The sequence below is a fragment of the Atractosteus spatula genome, chromosome 12 (genome assembly GCF_055471065.1).
Source record: "Atractosteus spatula isolate fAtrSpa1 chromosome 12, fAtrSpa1.hap1, whole genome shotgun sequence".
Lineage (NCBI taxonomy): Eukaryota > Metazoa > Chordata > Actinopteri > Semionotiformes > Lepisosteidae > Atractosteus > Atractosteus spatula.
Window position 1 is genome coordinate 10,129,956 of NC_142717.1, and position 12,712 is coordinate 10,142,667.

The following is a 12,712-nucleotide window of genomic DNA, read 5'->3' on the forward strand; positions in this document are numbered from 1 at the left end:
CAGCTCGCCGCAGGAGAGGAGCAGGGGCCGTGACGTCACTCAGGGGGGCCGGCGCCGCGAAAGCCATGTGCTCGCCGGGGGCCCTCTGGGCGGAGAGCAGACGCCGCCGCTGCTGGCTGTTCATAGGCTTGAAGCGACGGGCTTTTTCAGTTACCTCACCAGGAAACAAACAAAAAAAAAACTGGCAAAAACGTACCTGCCTGTACAGTTTTTTTTTTGATGTGGTTCATTTACAGGCTTTGAAGGAACACAGACTTCGCTCAGTCACAAAATACAGCCCGCTTTGACGATGATCTGTAAACCGGATACAAACCAGTTTTTTTTTTTATTATTTTACTATATTTACTTAGCAGGCGCCCTAATCTAGTATGGGACAATATAAAAATATTTACATTAAGTGTCGGTACCAGGAACAGTCGCGTATAAAATAAAGTAAATTTATCTTTAATCTGTGATGACTTCTTTTAAAATGTTACTTTTTTTCCCTCGTAAAGTATAAACAGAGGATGGGGCTACTCTAAAATCTGAAACATAATTGCGGCGTAGTTAGCCGTTATAAAAACGGCCATTCAGAAAACACGCATCAAGACTGTCCTGTTTGCATACCAGACGCGTTGTCCCGCCTCGCTCCCCTCCCTGTGTTAACTGCAAGCGGGAGTCCTCTGTACTACGAGAGGGAACTTTTTCAAGCGACGCTCACGTACTCTTAACCTCTGCAAGCGTGTCTTTCTGCCTGTGATCCTGTTCATCTCCCCCAGAGCCCAAGTTTAGGAAGAAAAAAAAACGCGTTGTTTTGACTTTAAACAGCGTTGATCATTTCCCGCGTGTAATTATTAATCTGTAACTAGAGCTCAGAATGCAATCGCCAAATATTATTTTATGGATTCTAGACGGTGCCGTAGGTTTGCCTGGAAATATCAGCAGTGTGAATTCAACTGAGATGATAATTGTTCTTTTTTCGGGCTCTGTGCTTCCGATTAGACCCATAAAACCCGTTTGTGGCTGTAACTGACCACATAATGACGCCCATTTATTTCTGTGAAAGAAGCCAGAGTTTCGGCTTCAGCAGCATGGACGGGTAGTTTGCTCTATACTCTCACAAATGTAGATTGTTTAAATAAATGTTGTTTAAATAAATGCCTCCTGTTTTCCACTTGTGAAGTTGGCTTGACTTTGAGGTTTTGAATACTTGGATTGCTTCCTCTTGTCTTTAGTGCTCTTTGCTCAGAACTAAAGAGGTTCATGTCCTAAAACCTGTTGGTGCCAAACATTCCATTAAGTCCCAGAATGTATCTAGTTGCTCCTTTCCAGACTGATTGGAGAGAGGTAACATTTTTCAATAGCCTGCCAAACCCTATATTGGTTTTGGATTCTTTATTTCTTTTTGAAAATAAGATATTTGAATGGAAATGACAATTACTTAATTTCTCCATTTTTTAGGAAATTCCTCAATTTCCCTTTGGGATAAATAAAGTCTTATCTTATCTTCCTGACCAGCCCAATGATTACAAATGCAGTGAATGTCTTTTCTTTGGGATCAAATCAAAACTGTTTCTGCAGTAACCAAACACTTCATGTGATATAACACTGTAATGGTTTTTGCAGAAGCTTTTCTATTTTAATATGTAAAATTTAATTACACTGCAAGAACAATAATAAAACTAAAAAAATGGTCAGTTCCTTTGCTTTTATTTTAAATCCTTTTGCAAACACAAGCATTGAAAATGATAGTACTTTGAAACTGCTTATAAAATTATGAAATTTACCTTCTAAACTTGTCAAAACAGAAGACTACAGCATTTTCATGAAATTAATGAATCATAAATTACAAATCCTTTCAATAAAACGCTAGCTTGATCACAATTTGTTTAATACTATCTAACTGAAAAATGTTAAGAATATTGTTATATTAATATTTTATGAACTTGGAAACATATCTTCTTAATAATATTTATCAGAAGCCAGTTTCTTGATTGCAGTAGTTGTCCTAACAATACTATATTCTCCATTACACATATTTTGTGTTTTCACGACAGAAATAATATTCTTTAAAAAATGCAATGGCCTCTTTGCTGACTAGTTCAAGTATGTAGTTGTGTTACCATGGCAGGCTGCAAAGGAACAAGTAAAGGTTTATTTCATGCTGAAAAAAGAAGTTTCAACTGTGGTGCCTTCTTCATACCCGAAGAAGGCTCCCCAGCTGAAACATTGTGTTTCTCTTCTTGTCATTTCAACATGGAACAAACCATTACTGTTTTGCTGACTTTAAATTTCGGTAGCAAAAGTCTGTCCCATGTTTGTAAAACTAAAGATTTGTGTGCTTGCTAATTTCTACTCTAGGTTTATACCATCTGGTCTAACCAGAATTCCCCCTTAATTCAATTAAGCACTTTCTCACTACCTCTGCTGTGTCTGGGGATCTTTGCGTACCACCAAGATGAGAGCTGCATTTATTGGTGGGTGAAGTGGATCGTCTCCTATATTTAAAAAACATTAAGATCCTTTGTATTGAAAAGCACTATAATTAAGGAATTAAGCAAGGAATTATTATTACACTGTTCTATTTTTGCTTTGCATTCGTTTGTGCCTGATTTGTGTGATAATGTCAGAGGATGTGCTCAGCAGTCTTATAATAAGGACCAAATGTTAGGACTGATGCATTGCTTTTTTCAAATATAGTAACAGGGTTACGTAGAGTAACTCATGGCCCTACAATATTCAATAATTTCCAGAAGATGCAGCTCCTTATTTATTTATCTTGATAATTGTTTGCAACAAGACATTAGGTTGAATACTAAATTGTCAAGATGTAACAGATATTCTACACATGCATCTGACTCAAGAGCCAGTCATATCATTGTTTCAGCCCCACATGGGAACAGTAAATTCTAGGGGAAAAAAAGCAGTCTGAAGCCAGCCTTGCACAAATATGATACATGACTCATATCTGTTTTTACTCTAGGTCATATTCTACTTGGCTTTTCTCAGTTAGTGTGAGCCAGCCCATCTTGGGAGGTTAAACTCATTTTCTACACATCAAACAGGCTGCAAACACTATACCTTTCCATAAATTTAGGATGATGCAGATATTTCCATTGCTATTGTATAAACGTGTTGTTTGTTTGATCACATTAAAATAACAACAATTCTAAATAAAAGGAAATATATGTTGTTTCTACATTTTTTTTTGCCTCTGGAAAAGTTACCAGAATCCTCCACTCTCAACAAAAATAACTTTACAAGGTATAATCATATCTTAATTACATTTGCAACTTGAGAGTATGTTTTTTAACATAGATAAGAATATGAAAAACAATTATTGATTGCAAAATAAATATCTAATACTTAATGGTTCACTGTTAAATCAAACCATTGCAATAGGTAAATGGTTTCTTTCTAAAATGTTAATGCAATATGTCATACCATATTGTTAATATGCTATTGCACCTATTTCATAACTCTTACAATTGAACTATGGATAACAGCTGAACTGTTCTTTCTGATTATTCTTACTAAACCATAGAAAAGTACTCCATATGTTTTCCAAATCTCTGTTTACTAATTATTAAATATATAATATACAGTATGTACAGCTCACTGCTCAAGTACCTTAGAGCTTCTATATCTGTCAACACAAAATCTTCACTAAATCTTGGAATGTGACATTTAGTTTTACTGTTGGTTTCACTAGGTTAAAAGAGTAGTTTGAAAGGTCACCAAATTAGTGTAAAGGTTTCTGTCTGCGTGTGATCAAAGTGTTTTAACTCGGCTTTATAGTAAAGCCATGTGTTTCTGTAAGTTCCCTCAGACCGATCTTGATTTAAACCACACAGCGACATTACAAATCAATCACGAAGGGTACTGAGCTCTCATTATGAAGCAGGGATAAAGTGGAGGGGAGGCATACAGTGGATCAGGATACATTTGCTTGTCCCTTTGAGTAATAATAAAATTTAATAATAATTGCTTACACTTATATAACGCTTTTCTGGACACTCCACTCAAAGCGCTTTACAGGTAATGTGCAGCCCCACCTGGATGATGCGACGGCAGCCATAGTGCGCCAGAACGCTCACCACACATCAGCTATCAGTGGGGAGGAGAGCAGAGTGATGAAGCCAATTCATAGATGGGGATTATTAGGAGGCCATGATTGGTAAGGGCCAATGGGAAATTTGGCCAGGATGCTCTTTTCGAGAAACGCCCGGGGATTTTTAATGACCACAGAGAGTCAGGACCTCGGTTTTACATCTCATCTGAAGGACGGCAGCTGTTTACAGTAAAGTGTCCCCGTCACTATACTGGGGCATTAGGACCCACATAGACCGCAGGGTGAGCCCCCCTGCTGGCCCCACTAACACCTCTTCCAGCAGCAACTTAAGTTTTTCCCAGGAGGTCTCCCATCCAGGTACTGACCAGGCTCACACCTGCTGAGCTTCAGTGGGCTGCTAGTTGTGAGTTGCAGGGTGATACAGGTGCTGGCCATATCAGGATGTGCCAGGAAGCTGATTATGAAGAAGGGAAAATGGGCATCATAGCAACCAGACATTAAGTAGATCAAACTGCCCTTCCACACTGAGTACATGGGCACACAGAAAATTGATCAGCAAGGGCATTTTGAAGCCAAGCCAGAAGTACCTGAAAGATTTGCAAAGTTCTATGCCTGTGGTGGATGGACTGGCATCCTGTCCAGATTGTACCCTAATTTGTGCCCTTTGCTTTCTAGTTTTGTCCCCATCACCCTGGAATGTAAAGCTGCTGTTAGAAAATGAACGGATGGATGTCAGAAATATAGATTTGCATTTGTGGGAAAGTGGAAAGAAAGCCTTTACTGCAAAAGACTCATAAGATATACACTGCAGACATTGGGCAGGTTTTGTGGTCAAATTCGATAAAAACTGAAACTTTTTGGTCTAACTCCTGATTGTAAAGCACGGTGGTGTCAGTATATGTGTCTGAAAGAGCTGTTTCTGGGTAGCTTGTCGAGCCTGAAGGGAAAATGGATGGAGCAAAGCACAGGGTGATCTCTTACTTAGAGGAAAACCTGCTTTGGTCTGCTAAAGATCTAAAATTGGGACACAATTTCACCCTTCGGTAGGGCAACGAGTAAAGGTACAAGGCCAAATCTATACTTAAATGGCTTTAAGAACAAAAGTGTCAGTGTCCCTGAGTGACTGTCAAAGTCCTGACTTCGTCCAAAATAACATTTACAGCGAAGAAGGGGGTGAATACTTTTGCAGGGCACTGTTTGTGTGTAAAGAAACAGAAACAGCACATGGTCATCAATAATAGAAAAACAGTGACAAGTTTTGGTGTAACTTTTAAAACCAACTGGTTTCATTTCGTCCGAATATTTTTTGGGTGTATTACCAACAATAACCCTGGGACCTCCGCAACTATAAAGAATAGAGGGAAGACGATTAGTTTCAGTGCTTTCGTTCCCACTCGTTTATTTAAATGATAAAGGTGACTTAGTATTAGAAAAAAAAACTTTTCTAACACACAATATTTGTAAATGATACCTAAAATTAACATGCGCAAAAAAAAAACTCGGAACATCAGATACCGCGTATAACAATAGTGTAATGAACAACCGAATTATCACAAGAATGCAATGTTATTCACAGAAAATAGATTTTTACCGACCAGTAAATAGAGACTTTTATAAAGAGACGGTTAGCTTCAGTGTTTTCTTTGTCCCACGATTACTTAAACTAAGAGAGTGCCTTGGTTACCGCTCTTCTGCTCTCCTAACTGAAAGCTTCCAGTCTCCTGTAGTGAATGGACACATTCACCAATACCATACCGCGAAGCAAATCTTATTCATCTGTTCCTTACAAGTACAGCTTTTTGATACTAAATGGATGGGAGCTAAAAGGGCTGGCTGGCTGACCAGCCTGTGTAAAGAGGACTGGGAAATTTGGTAATGGCGACGCTCAGCTACTAAATACAAAATCCAAGTTGCATCAAGCAGCTCGCCGACGATCAAAGCAGAAACCGTGCGAAGTTAGCTTAATCACCAGCAGATGGCGCAACCGACTCACAGTACTGTACTCAAAAGCGTCGAGCAACAAAAGGTGGCGAAACTCCTGCTTTTCTCACACTGACATCTAAATACAGCAACTGCGTTTTGTTTTTGTAGTCCACTACGCCACCTATCAATTTTAAAGGCTCTAGTGTCCCTTTCCCCCGTAGCAGGTCTTTTTTTTATCTTCCTGCGCCACCAGGGCACTCACAGACCAGAAAAAAGACTTATTTTACATAATACCCCAGACTACCAATCTATTTATCACACAAAGGTATCCCCATAACACAACTATTTCTACAGCTGCCCACCTGACGCACAGAACAATCCAATCAATCAATCAAGGTTTATTTATCAATGCACGAACAGTACAGCGTACAGCAGTGTTGTTGGCAATGAAATGCTTTGTCAGCGAGCTCGTAAGAGCGATAGAAGAGTAGAAGGACTGGACTTTATAGGGATTAGATTAACATTTGGATACAATAAGTTACACAACTGGAATTTACAATACAATTTACACATTGTACATAACAGATGAGACAAACTATCCGCAAGGGACATACACTAACAAACACGCAGAAGAAACAAGGGGACCCTAGTTTCCAAAATCCAGCGTCCCAGAAGAGCAGTCCCGCAGCGCCATTCTCTAAAAATAACTTCAGTTGGTGACCCTGCACGCCTTCTTCCGCCACAGAGCAGAAACTCCGTGTGCTCTTAAGCATCCTCTCCAGTCCTGGCTGTCCCAAACGATACGATCCCTGAGGATTTATCTCCCGAGTCCAGTTTTGGATAGAGGAGAGAGGAAGACAAAGCTGGGGCGCTCCTCTGTTTCTCTCGGGCGTCCAAGTCCTCCAGTCCACCCAGTTTCTTCTGTCCCTGTGTCCTAGCAAGACCTTATCACGGGGGTTGTTGAAGTTCCCCTAACCAGGGCTCAGGACTCCCTCCTCTTGGGGATGGACCTGTCCCTTTGATGTGTAAGGGTGGGCAGAGCCAGCTCCTTAGGGCTCATCGACCAACTAACTGCATGCTGATGGCCAAGTGTAGGTAGATAGATAAGACTTTATTGATCCTGAAGGGAAATTGAGGTGTTACGATTGCACTGTCTTTGAACCCTGTGCTGGAGCCTCCCTCTCAATCCGAGGTGCTAGACCTGTCTCAAAATCCCCCCCGTCACCTCTGAAATGTGTGGTATTAACAAGTATCGACACAAGGACCTTTGATTAATGAGAGAACAAGGAAAGACGAACGCAGCCAATATACAGAGACACTGGCCATTGTATGCAAACTTAAAGTCAACACAGCCCCTGACACCTCTCACCTCACACCTATTTGTTTCCACTTTGTGACGTATGTCATGTGCTTTTCAGGATTATTGGATTTGGTTGTTTTTTTTCTTCTTTGAGCATAAACAGGAAGAACATAATTCACTTTTAAAATATTGCCAAAGGCTCCCATTATAGACTAAACAGCACACTTAGCTGGAGTAAAGCAACACAAGAGTCTACGCCCTATGTTATCACTAAGTGTAGCTGAAAAGCTGGTCAACACATTTGTGTTTTCCCGAATGGATTACTGTAATGCTGTACTAGCTGGGGTATCTAAATCTACTTTGAACAAACTGCAGTATGTCCACAATTCAGCAGCCAGAATCCTGACCAGGTCTAGTGCAAGTGGTCACATTACTCCTATCCTGGAACCCATGCACTGGCTTCCTGTCGAATTCCGTGTGGACTTTAAAATCCTCATGCTCACCTACAAGGCTCTGCATGGCTTGGCACCTCAGTACCTGTCTGAACTATTATTGCCCTACTCCCCACCTCACAACCTTCGCTCTTCTAATTCTGCTCTCCTAACTGTCCCCCAAGCTCGTCTACATTGTGTGGGTGACATGGCCTTCTCCTGTTATGTCCCCAAGCTCTGGAACTCTCTCCCCAAGGATATCAGAGAGTCACCTTCTCTAAACTCCTTCAAATCCAGGCTCAAAACCTTCTTCTTTAGAAGAGCCTTTACTTAACTGGTTCCATTCTTCACCCCTCTGCTCCTACTATACTTAGTACCACCATCCACGGTCACCTCTGTGTATTGTATTTGTGTTTTATCTTGTGTATTCTTTTGTTTAATTGTTGTTGTCATTCTGTGAAGCACTTTGAGAAGCCACCTTTAAAAGTGCTATATACACCTGAAGAAGGCCTCACCTCTCTTTCTTCTCTTTCAGCATGGAATAAACCTATTACTTGTTCCTATATAAAATAAAGATTATTATTATTAAGAGTCACAATACAGCCCGGTAAGAGGCCAGTCATTTGAAGCAAGAGATAACAAGTTAATGTGCTGCAAAATAAACTTTTGCACCAACAGATAAAATAAAAAGTAAACACAGATGCAAGGACATAATAATGGAGATAATAATTATCTCTATAAACTTTCACTTCATTTCAATTCTTGGAAAAATAAGACAATGTTTCTTATTATATAGTAATAATTTATGACAGTAGCGGATTGTTATTTGTAATAAATGCTATACATTTTTCTTTGAATTTTAATCTTCTGCAACCTCTGTTGGAACATTAACGAACACATTCGCTAATAATCACAACCTTGTTTGGCAGCACGTTCAATGTTGTCTGTTGCCAGTCACAATCTATTAAAAATTATGACTCATGTTGAGCGCACAGGCTGCGCAGTGGAGATAATGGGAAAAAAACACTGGTAGTTAGTTGTAATTATATATCAAGTAAAAGTTTTTAAACTTTTAATGTCGTGTTTTTTAATGTCTGTGTTTTGTGTTTGAACCTCTGAAGATACCAGTTTCTAAGCAACACTACACACACCTGTGCTTAAGCAAAGAAAATGCTCCAAAGAAAGATAGAATATCAGAGAGCATATTTTATAACAATATATTTATCTGAAGTCTTCTGGTTAACCGCTAAATAGGCTTACAAAGCATAACAGGGTATTCTGTATTGCCTACAGAATAATGATTAAAGATGTCCACCTTGCACACACAAAGAATTTTTACTTTGTGGTACATGTTTAATCCTAGGAAAAAAAACTTTCATGTGATTCATTCTTCATTCCCAATACTATATATTTAAATAATTCCCTTTTAATGACCGATAGACTCAGAAAAGCTCTTGCCACCTTTACAGCTATGGCCAAAGAAAAGGATTTTGTGACACAATGCGATACATCCTGGGACGAAAAATGAAATTCAGTATTTCCACGCAAAATAAATCATTCCGTGCTGAGTATTCTTTAATTTAAAGGTGAGAACATTCTGAAGACGAATAAAAGAAAAGTAAAGATTAATTAAAGTGTTCATTCTCTCTCAGTGCTGGATTGGATTGGTTTAATGAGTTCTAAATGAGCCACCCCTCAGCTGTTTTTCACAGCTTGAACCAATCACTCAATTAACATCTGCATGTTTGCTCCTTAGTTCTGGAGCATTTAATTAGAGTTACCTGAAAAGGAACTCTTTTTAAAATGAGTAATTTTAAAAATGCTTTTTTTTGTCTTAGAGGCTTAATAGTCTATGCAATTCTCTGGAACAAGTATTGTCACATTTTTTTTGATGAGTTTAACATTTCTGCGTTACTGACTACTTGCAGATTTATGTTACTTATGATACATATTATGAAATACAGCAATATGCTAGATCTGTACTACAAAATCAGGAAACAAATTTTTTCAATGGATCAAAGATACAGTGCAGTTCCTTAGATTGGAGAAAATTAAAATAAGCAGTGGATCCATCAGTTTTGTAACACTTGGCAAAGATTTCTGAACTATTCTGAGACTCCTTTCTATGCCCAAAACCTTAATCTGTCTCTACTTGACTACTCAGAGAAAACACTGCATTTTAATAAACAATAGAAAGAAATTGTCAAAATGAATTGATCTCAATTTTTAAGGTATGCTTTCAGAAAAAGTACATTGTGAAATATCTGGATTATACTGTGTAGACTCCTGATGTATTAAACAATAACGGGTGTCATTGTTTTTACAGAAAAGGAAGAACACACTGTAGGTGGATAAGGTAAATTAGATTTCCACAAACCCTCCCAATCTACACTGATCATTACTGTAGGATTTAAAACTACAATCGAAAATTGATATGTTTTTTTTAAAGGAAGAAAAAAATGGTCTAAAACAAGCAACAACAAAAAGATTCAGAATTAATCCAACATTCCCATAGACGTATGAAGGACTGATTAATGGGATTATCTTGGACTGTACCTTTTACTTTACTATTTTTTAAATTTGCTGTCTTTTTTTTTTTGTTGTTGAGAAAAAAACCTTTGGTATTTTATCTTGCAGGACTGCTTTAGAATATTGACGTAGGTTGCTGCCTCCACCCTAATCTCTCTGATCGGAATGAAACGCGCTCATAAATTTCCGGTGTCCTCAATACGATGGATGAACTATTTCTGTTTCACAAAGCCAGTAGAAACCTTTCTTAAAAGGTGTGTGGGCAATTTTTTTCACAGTGACACGGACACTGCACACAATGCAAGTCTGTTTCCAGCCCCCACTTACCACATAATGTACAACAGAAAAACACATAATGCGACCAGGAAAATGAACCTGGGTTAACTGGTACTGGTACACTGTTTCAACCACGATATTTCTACCACACGACTTTTCTGCCACAAAGGTTTCCAAACCAATTTTGAAATGCAATTATTGTTACAACTGTATTGAGGATATATAAACTCAGATTCGGATTTTTTAACGTATGAAATCCAATCCGCTGACGCAAATATCTCCATTATTCTATAATAATTACAACACTAACAGAGTAATAAAAAACAAAAAGACAATGGAAGCCGTCTTGTTTTGCTTTAATTATATGTACGGGGATTTGGTAGGTTTTCGACTTTAAAGAGCTGTGGTATCAAATGTCACGTTTTGATCTGATTCACCAAACACTATCTAGGCAACAACTCAAAACACATATCTGTATCAGTATTTAAGGAAAAAAATCGACAGATACTCCGAAGACGCAAGCGATCTATAAGTGTATTACTGGACAGTTACAGCTATTCTGAAATCCTCAAGAATTCCCCCAAAATGAAGACTGGTCTAGCATTTCTCTTGCTGGTCTCTATGAGCAGCCTTTCAGGTACAGTACTTTTACTTAATTGCTTATTTTAGCATTCTCGTGGAAACAAAAATGAGGGGGTTTATGTAGGATGGAATACTATTTTTAAAACATATTAGGAAAAGTGCAAGTCACTGATAGAGAAGGGAGAACAGACTATAGCAAAAAATGTGAATTCCACAGAAAAAAAGATATAGCGAATTTCCCCCTGTATAGCAAAATACAATTTTAGTATGAGTGGATTGTACGACTGATACGATATTACTATAATAGTACTATTATAAAATTATATAAAATTGTACTTTTCTTTGAAACGATGTACATACGAAACCTAGGCACATGTCCGCTGACGGACATAGTAGTAATCTCTATCGTTATTCATAGAACTTAACATTTTGAAAACAAGAACATTTTACAATTTTAGATAGGCGCTGGAGAGGTATTTGGATTGTTCATTTTTAATCTGCGGTACCTTGCTGTAATATTAGGGACGCAATTCAATAATTAAAAAAACACCTTAGTGCAACTTTCAAACTATCCCAAAACTCTTCACATATATAATATAGGTCACCTTCATCTAGCTCCGATAGTACTCAGCAACTTCCAGGGTACCAACACTACACGGCAGATCAAGAGGAAAAGTGAGAAATTACGAACTTGAATTGAGGGCGAACTATTACTCTCTTGTAACGTGAAATTGGATCTTTGATAACCAAGTATTCGGGCTCTCGGCACCCCCGACAGCACAGTGTCCCCCGGTCACCATCCAGGGACACTGGTTGGAAAACAGTGCCGCCTGCTAGTCCACCAGCGCCTCCGGGCGCACCACACGGAATTCTCTGGCCGTCTTCATCCCGCTGCTGAACGGGCCCAGCGTGGCCTGGCTTCTGAGACCTGACGAGGTCTGCACCAATGTGGCCAAGCTGCTTCCACAGGCAATAAACACAGGTCGAAAAACAAAACAAAAAACTGACAGGCTGACACTAAATGCACTGGGTACCTATGCGGAACGTAAAAAGCTGGGGGAGGTGAAGCAGCCCAAGTGAATGTTGAGATGTTAGGGTGCCAGACTACATATAAGAAGTATATGAAGTCTAAATGCCGTGGCGAAGCACCGGGCTGTGGAACCGCTCTGCATCCTGCGCCACCACCAGTCTCCCACCTCAGACAGCTCAGTACTTTAAACGTTTTCAAAAGACGTAATTGGGATGTTAGTACGTTGAAAGTAGATTATTATAAATGAGCACTATGCTGATGACACTTAAAACGAATGCAAACTAAGAGCTGATTATAGTTAATTAGCATTAAGCGATACAAAAAGGAGATGGTAGGTCAAGAACAGGCTTATTATCATGGTGAACAAATAGTTACCCCAGTTTCGTGCTCGGTGGCACAAAATCCCATATTTTAATGCATAGTTTTCAGTTGTTGTTCCAGATTATGTCTGGGCGTCGTAGCCATTTCTTTCAGCGTGACACAATCTATTACAATACGGGGAAATTAGCGGTGGGTGTATTTTTCCAATCAAGTTCAAGGCGGATAAGAACGTGGTGTTTTAAATTTTAACTGAACCAATAAGAACCTGG